The sequence below is a fragment of the Helicoverpa zea genome, chromosome 14, assembly GCF_022581195.2.
Source record: "Helicoverpa zea isolate HzStark_Cry1AcR chromosome 14, ilHelZeax1.1, whole genome shotgun sequence".
Taxonomy (NCBI): Eukaryota; Metazoa; Arthropoda; class Insecta; order Lepidoptera; family Noctuidae; genus Helicoverpa; species Helicoverpa zea.
Window position 1 is genome coordinate 574,988 of NC_061465.1, and position 16,349 is coordinate 591,336.

Here is a 16,349-nt window from a genome sequence, read left to right on the forward strand (position 1 = left end):
AAACAACTTGATTTTAATTTAATTAAATAACGTAGCACCATTCCCAGTTTCTATAGTTTCTATTTGTGTACAGTTATATGTTATTTAATGGTTCACATTTACTACATTGTATACCTTTAGTTAGAAGAACTCAGTATATGAACCTCAATCATTGCCTGTGCTGTGCTACAAGACCACACAAACAGCTAGCACTAATACATTATGCAGGTCTTGAAATAGCTTACGGGCTAGCAACCACTGAATAAGCATTACCCGTGGTATTAAAGCGACCACGTTTTTGTGACACTGGTCACATCGTTTAGTTCACGCCTAATCAGTTCCAGTAGTTTAATTAATTCTGTTTGTGCTCTGCCTCCTGCCTTTGTTCAATAGAGCATACAAAGCGGATTCTTTTCAAGTTTCGTTTTTGCAAAGCTTATCTAAAATCTAAACGCATTGTAGATGATATCTGTCAGAGAAACCTTCAAGTGTTTAACTTCCGCGCTGTTCTGTTGTGTAATAAGCTTGAGGTTCCATCATGCATGCCACAATCACACGACATTGCAAGGACATCAGAATGGTATAAAGAAGTACAACAATTTTTCATTGCCATTTAAACCTTAAACAATCGTAGTTCCAGGTGTCTCAAACTACAATTATAAAGCTATATCCCGCCATAAAGCCGTTAAAGGTGGCATTCCCGATGAGTGAGGCGCGTCCCTCGCCCACTGCAATACAGTAGCGGATCGCGTGTTGCGTGCCCAGCCTACGCCGGCGATCACGCGAGCGGTATCCGTGGCTAGCAGCTAGCGTGACGCACGTCACAGACACATTTCTATCCTCCACGGTAGAATAAAGAACAGGATTGTTCCGATAACGCAAACCTAATGGTATTTATGGACGAACGTATGCTTTAAAAATGTTTAAAGTTGTCGATGAGGGTAGAACGAAGCTTGTCGGATTGTTTTATCAGTAATGTCCGTGACACGGTCGTTATAATGGTTTTATCAAAGTAGGTTTTTTATTAAAACGTTGTAGTAGCAAACCAAACGAAGGAGGGCACTAAACCAAAAGTATTTTTGTGGAAAAACTCATAATTTGAAACAAATTACATTCGACTATTAATGCTATTAACAAGTTGCGTGGAACAACAGTGGTGCTAGCAACCATCAGTGAAGGGATAAGCCCCTTATCGTGCGCTAACACCATTTGCCTAACTGAAGTGTGTACGGAGCACGCAAAATGAGGATAACCGTGTTCGTGTTGCTTCGAACGTGTATTTCTTACCTACACACTATAATTTACAGCAATTCAGTTCTATCGGAAAAATTATGGGTTTTAACATAATTAAACTGCTCTCCGTATATTTGGTTTTAGTCTCGCTCTACAAGAATTTCCTGATAGTTCCTAATTTTTGTATCGAAACTAAGTCGGTTATCTTAAATAACAAATAATTTATTTGTAATGGTACAAAGTGCGCGTCTGAAAGGACACCTGCAACCCCAAAAGCTGTTAATGCTATCGTTATCTGTGCTCAGTTATTATCTGTTAATCGACGGAATATTAGTAGCTAATCAAGCCCCATCAATCTTGGAGCATGCAAGAAACTTTTCACCGCAAATCAGCAGCTAGCGCGAACCCTAACACAAATTAGTGGAGTGCACGGCAGGCGTGCATCACGCGAGGTGTTAGAAAGCGCCGCGCACGCACCTAACTCCGCTGTTTTTGTGATCCAGATTGATGGCTCACGCTTCATCAGGCTCTTCAACAATTACTGCTTCAGGAGCACAAGATACGAATTCCTTCCAGAGATTACCGTCTGCATTTCCTTCATCGAAGATACCATCAAACAGATTATTAGCTACCAAGGGGGCTAAAAAATGAAATTAGTGTTGTTAACATAATTTAAATAGCAGATTTTGCTGGAGACAGTTGAACAGTTTTCGTTTTCCAAAGACTTTGCGCTGAGTAAGCCTGGTGTCAAAAGTAGCTGCGCTTTTAATCAAGTTACCCAGCTTGAATAAAATGATTATTTATTCAAGCTGGTAGCGTTTTTTCTTAACGGTGGCATTTGTCTAACCGGACATGCATTTGGGCTAATGCACGACAATAAACTTGGAGGCGGTGTGTTACACAATGATTCCATTGTTTTTGCTGATTTATGTCTAAGAGATGCTTTCTGAAACAATCTGCTGCAAGATAATATGTGCTACGGATATTCTATCCTTTTTTAATATAGAGGTAAATAAGAGGTTATTTGAGTCTGCTGCTGCAGGTAATGGAGGACAAATTATTATTAGAACAGGGGCATAAAGAAGTAAACAAAACATATTCTACGACAAACACCACTGACATTAATAAAACTGAAATATTCCAATCAACCTAAATATCTAAATACACAACAGCCAAGTGACTTCATTACATTAAACGATATTAAAATACAGTGCTCGAGTTATTTTATATTGTAAAGGATTGCGTCAAAACAAATAACATGTGTGTTTGATTAGCTCGGCCTATTTAATATAATTTACAGCTGAGTAAATTGATACTACTTCATTTGTTACGTGGCCAATGTTACGTAAGGCTATATTACTTTGAATTTTAGTAATTAATTAACAATATTATTCCACATCATCAACTTAAAACTGATTTGATGGAAGGGTGCTCAATGTTAAGTGTAGATATTCTCCTACCTAGATATAGTTACAACAGCGTCGACATTGACATTTCATGTGTTTCCATGTCGCTTACTCGGGTCGCTTCATAAAGCTGTCTATTGGTCACATACTTACATCGCTTTTGTTTGAACTTCAATGCCATTAGGGCTATATCATAGGATAAAGGCGAATATTTATGCATTGTTTTACAAGCGTAATGACACTGTTTTAAAGTGCCCTGAAAGCCTATTATAATTATTGTTGAACACAGGAGAATACCACTCTTATCTATTGTGCAGTACAGAAATTCTTATATGCCCTGTGCCCGAGATAATATTGGACTTTACAAAGCCTGAAATAAACACGTACGGTGACGATGAAACACTACGAATCAATGGTCATTGAACACTGAGCAGTTGTAGTAAGTCATTTGTACTTATGGTCAATCACCAGCCATTAATGAGTCATGGATTAGATGATGACATCATATTGTCACATTTAAGAAAGGCCCACGACAGTCATATTCCACGGAACACGAACATCGTTTGACCTGTGACTGCTGACATTAAAATAGTGACATTTCGTGTCTACCAGCGCTCCGTGCCACTAGCGTGATACAAACACTTACACTGTTCAAACTTTTACTACGAAGCCCTTCCATCAATACTTATTTAGGTTGCTGCCTCATTCTGCACGAAAACCTGTTATTCCTCAATCTGTACCAATAAAACAGATGCGAAAAATTAAGCGCCCCATTTCTCTGAATTAGGTATATTTTGTTTTTTTAATTTTTAACAATTTCTTGTCATGCATTTTAATAAATAATGCATCTTATAAAATCAAGCGGATGTTCATTGTATAAGTTTTTTTTGCCAACAACAGTGTGAAACAAAGTAGAATTAATCTGTCAATGAGGTCATGATGACACAATAATCAAAAATAATTAAAGTCGCCTACATTAAATATATTATTAGGAGTGTCAATTACGTCACAAACAAGTACATGCAGACTAAAAGCTAAAGCAAACGTTGAATCAAATGAGTGAGTATGATCTCAGAGCTTAATCACGGGTCTAAGTTTATTTATAAGCCTACGAGTGGTCACTATTAGTCACGTGTTGGAGCGACGTTACGCAGCCAGCGTAATCTGCTACGTGCTCATACGGTTGACCTACCAGCTGATAGGCAGGGCTGCCAATGCTCATCTATTCTCTTATTTATATCTGCAACTGTACGTAGGTACCTAGAAAAAAAATTAACATAGCACTAGAACAGATTTCAAGCAAAGTTTACAACCGGTAACAGAATCCTTTAAGATTTTTTACTGAACTCAACATTATAAAAACACCTACCATGGTGTGTTTTTATGCACACATTTTGCACTTGTGCAAAATTGTAGACAGTGAGAAAAAACAGTTGAACATAAACAAACAGAGCAACATGTGGTGCACCAGCCCTGGTGATGCGTCACGCCAGATAGCTGACCCTCGGGTCGCCAGGAGGCGGAATATTCCGCTGCCTGCGATTACGACATTACTATGTGATGTGCATAAAAACTTATATTTAATTTGTTTGATAAACTACTCATAAATATAAAGTAGGTGTTGTTGTTTTGTTCGGAACTCACGTTCTTCCGCGCACGTACATTTTTACTAATGAGACAATGATAAGTGTTGTGTACCGTCGAAATATTTGCTGTCAGATAGACTTCTCAATTTCAAAATTAAAATGCGCGTGCCAACAGTAAACTTTATATTAGTAACAGGTTAGAACGAACTGAAAACAATACCAATGCTGATTGACTTATTCATCCTTCAAATGGAAAATCTGAAACGTAGATAATTTGCAGTCACATAAATAAACTAACTGCGTTCTAAATACTATTCATCCAGGTAGACATTCAGTAGTTACATGCATTTTACCAATTACATAACAATCACATAAACATGATAACTGACACAATACCTACATAGTTCTAGAAGTGTTACGTTCGTTATGTAATATTTATAGTATCTACTGCGCAGTACACCTATGTACACAGCATGGTGACTTGCATACTCACTATAGCCATAGAATATCGTGTTTTCTATTTTCACACCTCCATACTATACCTACATAATAATGTTCACATACATAGGTAGTACTGTTCCGTTTGTTTATTGACAGGAACACGTCATAGACGCTATATCATCGTTTCAACGCATGGATAATGGCATATTGATACACAAGTTTGTCTTGCTGAAACTTTCAATCAAGCAACTTACAAATTATAATCAGATTGAGGAGTATAGCGATCCAAATTGACAGAAGTCAGAAGTAATTAATCGTCTGACATTTCATCAAAGTTAGTTCAAAACGTTCGTCCCACTCGTTACGATTTACGTCATGTTCTGAACTCGTGGCTTTATGGAAATGGTTCATTCAATGTTTGGCGTAGTAAATTGAAGGGATTCATTACTGTGGGTACTATATAGGTCACTGTTATGTAGAGTAACGTAGAAAGTTGTCGAACGTAAAGGCTTCTTGGTCTCGTTTCATATAAATAAGCATTCTGCGTCACTGTTACAATGTAACATAGTCTTTTGAATACCTAAGTAGGAATAAAACATTAAATAGATTTGAAGTTTTAAGTATTGACGTAAATCGACATTTGCCAACTGGTGAAACTGCATTAGGAGCATTAGGCCACAGATCGTTAGCATATAAGATTAGTAACAGACATTATCATATCAGGTTAAGCATATTTTTTATTAATATTCTGATAGCGTCGCGGGTGAGATATTGATCTCAAGGAATGTTAGGTGTTACGTAAAATGGCGAGCTGTATATGAAATACAGTGCGTTTTTTTTGGCATATTACGGAATATTAGGCAGGCCAGCCTTGACAATACAGACACAAGACAACGTTCAATCAAATCGGTTATAACCTTAGATTAAAGTTAAAAATAATATCTATGAGCCATGCTTTATATTATTTAAATGATAGACGTGTTAAAAATATAAAAACTTGCTAGACTGGATGGTACCTGCTAAATTGTGAATACTAATGAAGGTCTGTTTATTCGATAAAACTCATAAGGACTTTAGAAGCACCTTATAAGTGTATTTCGTCACTATATCATCGTTGAGATATCGTTGAGTCGCATGTAGAGACCATAACATACCTACTAATAAGTTATTTTTACAATATAATTGATCTTAACGAGTGCACTGCTAGTTATCACTGTAGTTCATAATCGATTCTTTTCCCTTAGTTTCCGAACCAAAAAAGGTAAAGTAACCCAATCATGATGACGTGGAATAAATTACAAGCGGATACGACAAGTGCTTTGGCTTCAGTCGTGAAGGATCATAATATGAATGCTATGTATGAATGAACGGTTACGAGCGCACTCCACGTACTTCTTGGTTCCGTTCCAACTCCCCACAATTAGTATTTACGTGAACAGACGGATGATGCAAAATAAATTTTATCAACGACTGTACACGTCGCAAATATCAGCTTGTTTTAAATTTAAATTAAAATTGGAGATAAAAATAAGTTCAACCATATGGTCACAGGGTTCACAGGCACTATAAATAAAAAAAATACGAGATAATAAATAGTTTACACCATAAATACGCCATTAATTAACACAGATAAAAAAAACTGATAATGCTACGTGCAAACAAATATCTATAATTAATTAACGCAGAATAAATAACGATAAGAAAGTATCAATGTTTATAATCGCTAAAGATAACGGAATGACGTCAATGCTTGCAGATACATTCATAAAGTTAGACTTTAGGACGCCTTCCAAAAGATTTCATAGAAACAGATATCGATCACGAATTTGACAAATTGATAAATCAGTTAACAGAATGATTAAATCTTTTTTACCATTGACCATTTGTCATGACGATCGGAAGGCACGGCAAATTAGTCTTTCCTGGCTGCTGCCATTTGAAAATCATTGGCAGTCTTTAACGTTAGTCTGAAGCCAGAATGTCTGAGAACCAATCTCCCCAAAGGGGTTCGGGTTGCTTTGTTGGGGTTGAGGAGGTCAGATAGGCAGTCCGAAACCGACTCCAACACAGTTGGGGAAAGATAGGCAGATTATGATAGAGTGGTCAGTTATAAGAGCGCTAATTATCTGTTATAATGCAATAGACCGATCATGGAAGTTGATCATGATCTCGATAGATTGGATGACAACGGAGAATTCGAACTTTGGATGTTCAAATGTTTTGTTGTTCAGACTTTGGCCCCTGTCAATTGCGGACACCAGCAACCACAGAAAAAACCCCAAACATTCCACTAGACCTTATGGTGACCATTGAACAACAAAGTTAACCACAAGCCGGTATACAAACAGAACGGATTTTTTTCCTCGTCCATTAAGATGTAAATACACTGACCACTATTATTAACTTATCACAAACGGGGTTTTTATCGAAAATAAATACGTTATTTATATGTTTACTGACTAGTTCAAGCAGTTTCTGCTTTAGTAAACTAGATTTTTCAGATTATTTTGTATAACGTCAAGGAAGAAATAATTTCAAGGTGCAATATGTTTACAATATCATACGGTAATTTGTGTTTATTTGTTGCATGTTGTGTTGACTCTAAATCCGTCAGCTATGTTCATCGCTGCACCATTAGGCTGGCTAAAATTAGCCTCACTAAATACATTTTTGATGTTTATCGTTAGCATATTCTTTAGTCAGCCATGTATGACGACAGTGTAGTTCTAGAAACGAGATGCTGCTACAAGTTCAGTATTATCCTTAATTGTACTGTGTTTGTGTTACTGGTATGATAAAAGGTTTCCAAATAATCAGCGGGCACATAGAACTTCAATACATTTCACCAATCTACAGCGTCTACCGCATGACGATCACGTATTGGCAGCAGACATAATCGTACTATCTACTTTGTAATTAATGCGTCGTTCATAATAAATAACAGCAAACTAGTCAAGTTTGTTAATATGCCCTTCCTCAACAATGTAAAGTATTGCGTAATTTAAAGAAAATCTGTGAAAGAAGTCAGGGACAAGCGTTACCCCCTATACATAAACATAGTCACTACTAAGTCATTGGGAGTGCAAAAAACAAATCTCTGTGTCCGGTACACTTTGTTTAATGGGCCTCATTTTTTCCACCAACAGCATTTACGAATCCGCCACCGTATCACGTCATTGCCGATACCAACATTTACATCATTCATTACCATTTCATGTTGGAACTTTATACAATAATGTTAGTTTGAAGATTCCGTTCGTTGTCACATTCATAGATTTATCAAGAAAACTGTTTCAATAAGTTTCCGTAAATTCGCCTCGTAGGGGGCTTTTACGTCTACATCGATGGCAGTGAGCCAACTATGAAAAATAGGTGTAACATCGAGATTATGACAGTGGGGAGCTTCACCATTTTGCTGTTGATTATGCATTTTGTGGATGCTTACGCCTATTGCTTTTAATATTTTTCCATCGATGCCAGTGTACTTATCAATGTCTATCTTAAACATTATGTTGACTGCAGCATTATTTCAAATCTGAATGTTTGCTTAATCCTTAGACATCGTGGGTTTTCAGTTAACACGTTAACATGTGTATCTCGACCAGCATTTGTCAGTACATAAGTACGTGAAGACCGCGTGAAAGATTTTTATGTAAAGATTCGTGTCCTTTTAATGACAAAGCGCAGTGTTTATCTTGCGGCCACCACTAATCAAATTAGCACTTAGGTGAAGGCACACCATTTCATAAGTGGGGAAGAACCGGCGGGACTAAACTATTTCCAAATATAATCTTATTTTAGGTGCTACATCAGTATCAGTGTTAGGTACAATCAGACGAGATTTAAAATTACATAACAATATGGTACTGGGAGATTATTGTGCATCACCTTCTTGCTCGCCATGCTCAAATAATTTTCACATATACTATCAATCCTCACAAATACAAAATGTCCTTGATTACGAATGACAGACTAAGACCAATAGAAACCGGTCAACAGAAACTAGTTTCTGCGACACAAAAAATACCTGTTACCAATAAGAATGTTGTAGCGTGAGGCTCTACGTTCGTTTAACTCAAGCTTTTATGGAGAAACAGCTGCTGCTGCATACTGACGCAAAATTGCAAATGTACTGAACAGATCTTCAAATGCAACCGTCAGAATAATACCGACACACACCCTGTTCCCCTTAAGTTTTTCACATGTCGCTGTATGCAGAATACGGAACAATTATTGTGAAATATTATGTAAGAGCTTTTTACATTCTAGTAAGGAACGATTTGTTGAAAAGTCAATGTATTCATCTAGATTCATTTATGGCACGGGGATTCTTGGCAATAAACCGACTGCTAACGCCATGACTGCAAGCTTTCTCTAAACTCCGGTCTGAGTTACAGGAATTAAATAAAACGAAATAGTAAATATTATTTACGGATAATATGTAAATGCTAAATCTAAATCCAGGTTGTTCTTGCTATTGTATGATTCGATGATCTTGATGATATTCTTGGGCTTTGTAAGAGACATTTGACAGATTTCATTTTGCAATTATACTATATATAAATGTAACTTTTTTCTTCTATTTTTAATATTGTCTCCTCCTCTGTCCGTGGGGACGTTATGTTAGAATTTAGCATGTCATCCAAACATCAATTACTACAGCAATATTTAAAGATTTTGTGAATCACTGTGGACTTAAGCAACGCTTGTTTTCTCTCGACATGATGTTAGCACACCGGGTTTTTCCGCTGTTCGTCAGAACGGCTGGAACTGGATTTGTTGTATAATTTCTGTCAACAAGATATAGTCGCTCGAGGCAGAGTGGTGTGCTCATCAAATTCTATATTTACGTATCGAAGTAACCGGACCGCGGTCCATCGGCGACCGGTTCCTCGCACACCGATCAGGTGTGTTGCATTACGTTACCAAAGCTTATAACTTCTCACACATCATTATGTTGGCTCCACTACACTTCGATTTCACATACATTTCAGCCACGAGAGTTTTTAAAGTTTGCGTTTGTGCGGATTATTTATGGTTGCTTGGAAAAATATAATTGGGAATGAACTACTGTGCTCACTTTTACTGTGGATTACATAATGTAAAAATTGGGAAGGTAATGAAACATAAAAGTTTACATAATGAAGAAAATGGCGTAAAAAGGCTCTGCAAGTTTAAAGAATACTTGATTATTGAACGAAGTCTACAAGTTTCTAACGCAAGACGAGCTGTACGATTTATACTAAGACTCGTGTCCAAGCTATGTCTAAAATAAAGTAAAGTAAGCATATATCTCAAGCATGTACCATCCATGTAACGAGGAAATACGAATGTTTATGCGTGTTATACAAAAATAGCGGCGGATTGACGTCATTAGCGTGGCTCCACTGTCAAGGACGATAGTGTGCCCACTACACTCAGCGCTGAAAATATTTACAGATACCTAATACCTGTATCAAATACGAGAAGAACACAGAAACAGTCCAACAGGTCTAGCGGGATCGGCCTATATCTATTTAGTAGAGTATTCAAGTATTGCAAGTACGCCGTGGCTGAACTCATTTGAATAGACTAAACGTGAGATACTTATAACATTATAAATAAAGCACCAGAACATCGTGATGTAGGTATACGAGCAACATTCTTGCAGACTTGTATGAACACATTTAATATCTCTAGAAGTGTTTGCAGTTAAGGTAGTTCCACTATTCTGTGAAGACTTTGTACGGCCAGTATCGACCTGCCTTTGTGTTCTTAAATTAGTAAACTATGTAGTATTGCAACTGCACGGTGAGTGAACTTCATTATTTATTAGGAGAGTGTAGCAACATTCGAGCATGTATCACCGACATGCCTGGAATTGATTTTTCGTGGAAAATCCCAACATTTAGACTGTTTTCGCAATACTGCATACAGGCCGGCACCCAATACTCCCCTGTACTAATACTGGAACGGGTCAGTAGCCCGATTAGAAACAGTAGGTCAGCCAACCAACTTATTCATCTTATCCTTCAGTTCTTCTATGTTCAAACCTAGAGTGTAAATATCCCCGAAAGTTGGTAGGCACCTTGAGCCTTTACCGGTACTCAACTACTCATAAATTATGATACTTTGAACTGGAATAACTTTAAGAGAGACATTGACTCTACAGTCTACATAGATGATTTCATTCTTGTAAGGCCTTGACATTCCTAAAGACCTTATTTATTTTCATAAATGTCTATTAATAATTCCAAAAACCATGTTTCCAAATGTTGCGAAATATTTATAACAATGACAAAAAAAAACGCAATTTATTTTTAGCCGCCTATTATGTCCCCGTATTGAACTCATATGGGTTTAATTTAGCGTTAATAACCTTTCACACAATGACGTCAAATAAATTATAAGCAATCGATTAAACATGAAAGCAGTGCGAGCAACGACCCATGTTCGACCTTCTGCGCTCCCGTGTAGTCTGTGGCGTGTACACGGTGACGTCAGAGCGCTGTTCAGTGCCAAGGCTCCCAGTAACGTAAACACTGCTCGATCACTCCCGCATCTGTACTCAAACTGATAACATCGTATGAAGCAAACTCGATATCAATTCTACTGAAAAATTACTTGTTGATTCAATGTTGATGATTACCTTCTTAAAATAAACCTGAGACATACGATAGACCTGGCGAACTTATTCGATTCGGAATTATATCGATATCTTATTCACCGGCACACAACATCTTACTCTTTGCACTTTCAAAATATAATAAAGCTGTCAGGCGCTGAATAGCCAGCAAAACGAAAGTGATGTACCAAACAATATTAGATTTACTGCCACATAAACGTATTGTTAATAAACATTTCCAATTATGTGACGAAGACGAGGCAGTTCAGAAACTCTCCCTTTTCGTAAAACAAAAGAAGCAATAAAACCAACTCCTGAACAATTACTTAAATAGTGTATCGTAAATAACAGTGAAAGTTTCTCTTCTCATTCATTGAGATTAGTATAAGGTACTTCTTGTTCAAGTCCATTATTTTACAGGAATGAATGCACGAAAAGGCAAGAAACTTAAATGACTCATGGCATCCCACGTTGTGAATGTGAACAACTGTAGTTAGATTATTAATCTGAAGCATAACATTCAACACATCGCTACATATCAGTCTTCAAACATCATCATCATTATATGGCTTTCTCTCTTGAATGTAAGCCTGATTCAATGAGCATTATTTCATGATCCATTGATTCATGAGAACCAATGGATTTTCTGCAGGCTACTATTACAACATTCAGATTATATCTACTGCTGCATGTGTGGAAGAAGAAAATTCAATAAAAGATATAAACATTATACCGACTTAAGTGAATCGAATTGAATATAAAACAGTTTCAGTACTAAAAGCCGTCCTAGATATATCAATTGCAGGTATACTAGACGGTGTTTCTTTCATGTGACCGGGAAAAATAAATGTTATACAAATATAATCATAAAAAGGGAAAAAGGAGAAGCTTTCTTTGTTCTTAGATTGCTCTATTTCTCGAATGACACACAACTGTTCACTATCTTATCTCAACAGAAAGTAAAGACAGGCAATTGCTTCACGTTCACTTTATGACTGTTGTATAATCTTTTAAAGGGATAACGGAATTCAAAGAGTTATTTGTAAAACTTCGCCACTTTATGGTCTTTTTTTTTCTTTTTGTAACGGTTGTCTTATTATGCTTTTGCTATCTGCGCCAGTTTTTTTTGAATAATGGTGTTACAAAGAAGTTGTGAACATGTAGCTATTGTATCTATTTATGAGATTTTCCCTTTTTATTTACCGTTTGCTAAATGCCCAGTCATGTTAGTATTGCGAACTATTCTTTCGATAACTAACATGAGATATTTGCAAGATATGTACCTAGTTAAAGTATCTTGGAAAGCTAAAGATACAAAAAATGGGGAAGTATCCCATTAGAATGTACGATGAGCCAACATAGAAGATACTCCTGAGAATTTCCAAAACAAACAGTGAGTCACGCCCCCTACAATGAGCGGTTGTTACCGTAGTATACTTACTAGAACGGTTACGTAAATCGCACCTGAACCAACATCCTTGTTTGCGCAACATGTCACGTGGCATGTTCGATAATATTTTCTGGTTCATACGCATGGCTATGTTCAGGACTATTGTCTCATAAATAGACAGACAATATGAGTCCGGCAATACTAGCAGAAAATCTCACAGCCAATCCCAGTCACTACTTTTGAAAGTAGAAAGTAGTCATTGGGAACCTAATCCGAGTGAATATAAATAAACTGTCAAGTGCGAGTTGGTTCGCGCCCAGTACAACTCATTGATACAAATAAAAGGTAAATAGCATAGAGGAAGCGGTTTAAAATTTACTTAGAATTTAGAATAAACCAAATAAAGATAAAACAAGTTAGTTAGCTACGTCGCAGTAGTGCTGTGTCCACACAATCTGAAGTTCAGTCACGGGTGAAGACTATGACACTGAACGAACAAAACAAAAGGAAGATGATGAAATCTTTCTGAGAAAATTAGTTTGCGAGTTTATACAAATTATAGAAATATATGTAGCTCAGCTATTTTAGTGTGAAACCATAACAAAGACATAAACCAACTATCAGGTTCAGAAAATTGATAAGGATATCAGTTTGATTGAAATAAACCATGAATGCAATAAAAGACCTTCAGTAATAGGAAGTACATTGGTCCCAGAAGAGCACAAAATAACAATGCCATAAGGTAAGTAACCTTAATAAAAGACCGCTTTACTAGAAACAAATTGATTGGCCGTCAGATCGATCGCACACAAACAACACACGTCACGGCATCAAGTAGGTCGATGACGATGCAATACTAAATGTGTTGACATTGTCATGTCATTTGAGTGCTGATTACGTTACTATGTACGTTATCTAGTGTCTTCAGTGTTTGCGTCGCGCTGATATCAGCGTCTTGGCATCTGTCCTCAATAAACATGCTTCGTGATGAAATGCCCATAAAATATTTATCTTGTTGTGAATAAATCTACACTCTTGCGCATTGTCTCAACTTGTCAAGTTGAAATTCTTTGACCCTTCAAAATATGACTAAGTGAAAAATCGCAATTTTACTAAATCATAGACAAAGGAGCTTGTGTCTCCAATGCTACCAGATTAAGGAATGTTTCATACTGAAGTACTTCAATTTGACAAAGTTTATGCCTATCATGAAGTCCTTGACAAAGTTTGTCGAGTTTAAGCACGAAGGTTTTCCCTACGTCTAAGTATGCTTGATTCATGACTGAGTTGCGTGCTCAGATTTTATGCCCGCTTAACTTGGTTACAGGAATGTGTAATTTAATTGCTTATTGTTCTAGGTCCATAACAATAACTTAAGCCAAAAATGTAATTCAGACTAAAAAAAGAAAAAAGCACTCACTCAATTTTGGAATTTCTTTAGTCGTTTTTTTTGTGGGATAAGCAACTGGCACAATACGAGTATTAGGAAGCATGATGTGAATGTTGCAGGAGGTGCAAGACGCTTGGCGTTACAATATTGCGGAGTTGTATGGGGATATATATTGAAAAATAATATTAAATGCCAATATCTGAATCATTATTAGCATGGGTCTTCATCTTCTGCTTCATTGTTACATTCAATTCATAGATATTATGTTATTCCTATGATTCATAACAACTTGCTTTTAGTCTTCCGCATATTCAATTCAAAGTATCCAACAAAACCCAGCTTTTTATAGTCCACATTCGATTCTTTACAACAAATTATTATAAATACGGTCCATAGGTCACTGTGCCAACTTTGGACATGCAACCGGACTAGACGCAGTAAGAAATATTATTAAAGCAAGGGAAATACAATTAGGAACATGACAACAAAGAAGAGGACATGCTGACTCCATCAAAGATACAGTAAGCATACTTCAATAACTATGCAAAGAACGACCTAAAGTGTAATTAATGAGTAATATCGAAGACAGTGATGAAATCGTTTACAAAGCTGCGTAAACTTTAGCATTTTAATATTCGCATTTTAACATAATAATGGTGGTTGTGAGTGTTGTGACGTCACTGACCATCTGCCGGCGCAGCTGTCATCAAGGTTAACCTCAGGACTTATTTCGAGCCACAGGTCCTTTTTCATTCAAATCAAAGCGTTTTTATGTGCATATGTTGGGTTAGTATTGCTACTTCCAAGGAGTTGAATGTGTCTTTTTATATTTAAATGGCATTTACTTCGCACATGTTGGTGGATGCAGCTTGAATAACTTAAGTTGCGATTTCTTGGTTATTGTTGTGTAGACTGGGTGGTTCACTGCCAGTAGATCTACCTACACTTCGACAAACATAAAACCTAAAACCCAAAAAACTTTTTTACAAAAAAATTAAACCGACTTCCCAAAACACTAAAAAGCAAAAAAAAACTATTTTTAGGTGCATCGGCCTAGAAGTCGGTGTCTAATGGATGTTACTAAGTTAATTTTGCCACCGACTTCTAGGCCGATGCACCTAAAAATAGTTTTTTTTTGCTTTTTAGTGTTTTGGGAAGTCGGTTTAATTTTTTTGTAAAAAAGTTTTTTATTTAAAGCTTTTCAGTGATACGAATAGTTGTCACTATCCATACAAGTGAGAAGTTCTCATCAATACAAAGAATATAAGTCCAAATACGAGGTAGTTTACATATTCAGTTGTCGAGTTCCCTCGACCCTCTCTGGTTTCCATCATCAGATCAGCTCCAAATCTTCACAGTTGAATAGTGCTTTTAGGCGTACACCTGTGTGTCAAGTTTTTAACCTGTGTATGCCTACAACTTTCAAAGGTTGCCCTCGATTTCTCAGGGTTTCCATCATCAGATCCTGACCTGATGACTATGGGACCAACTGGCAGCTATTCCGAGTCGAACAAAAAAAGAATCACGTAAATCGGTCTATAAACCTCGGAGTAATCGATGTACATACATAGAAAAAAAAAAAAAAAAAAAAAAACATACCGGCCGAATTGATAACCTCCTCCTTTTTGGGAAGTCGGTTAAAAATGTAATAAATGTTTTTTTAACACAAGTGATTGCTGGAGAATCATTATAGGAGTCGTGTAACGGTTGTAAGCAGCATGCTAGAATGATTCCAACCATAGAAAAATCAAACTTTGCAGTAAACCATGAGGAGATAATCGACGTTAAGTTTTCGCTTTTAGGAAAACACCTGTTCAACTGTGAATAAATCAACTACATGTACCCATTTTTGAAATCGTGTATTTTGGGCACATGATGCAATCCAAGGGGAATCTGACATGATGAGCACCAATCATTAACTACATGAAAGACCGTACATATAACAACTTATTGAAGAAGTTGCTTAGTCACCAAAAGCTCAGACCTACATCAGTGGAACTACAATGAACAAGGGGCACATAATAACCTTTGTAACGCCTATCAATACCGTTTTCGAAACGGAAAAATATTTGAAAGAAAATCGAAACGAATTCTCGTCACAGAGTGGCTGGAACAATAAATCCATCGGGCTGGCATTACGTGCAATTTGGCAGGCACGGCGCGTCCTACCAAGGACCCATGTAGGCAGGCTCGTTCGGCATTCAGCAGGGCTCGCTGAACCCGCATTAGTATTCCGGACGGCGCCGCACGGCTTTGGCATTCGCAAAACGTAGCGACACTACGTCATGCTGTAGCCAAGGTACGTACGTGTGCTGACTTG

At 37.0% G+C, this 16,349-nt stretch overlaps 1 protein-coding gene across 1 annotated transcript in view; it reads right to left on the reverse strand.

Annotated features, from left to right (window-relative positions):
• LOC124636415 (interferon regulatory factor 2-binding protein 1) overlaps positions 1–16,349 on the reverse strand; it is a 69,801-nt gene that overhangs the window by 39,539 nt on the left and 13,913 nt on the right. The window lies entirely within an intron of this gene.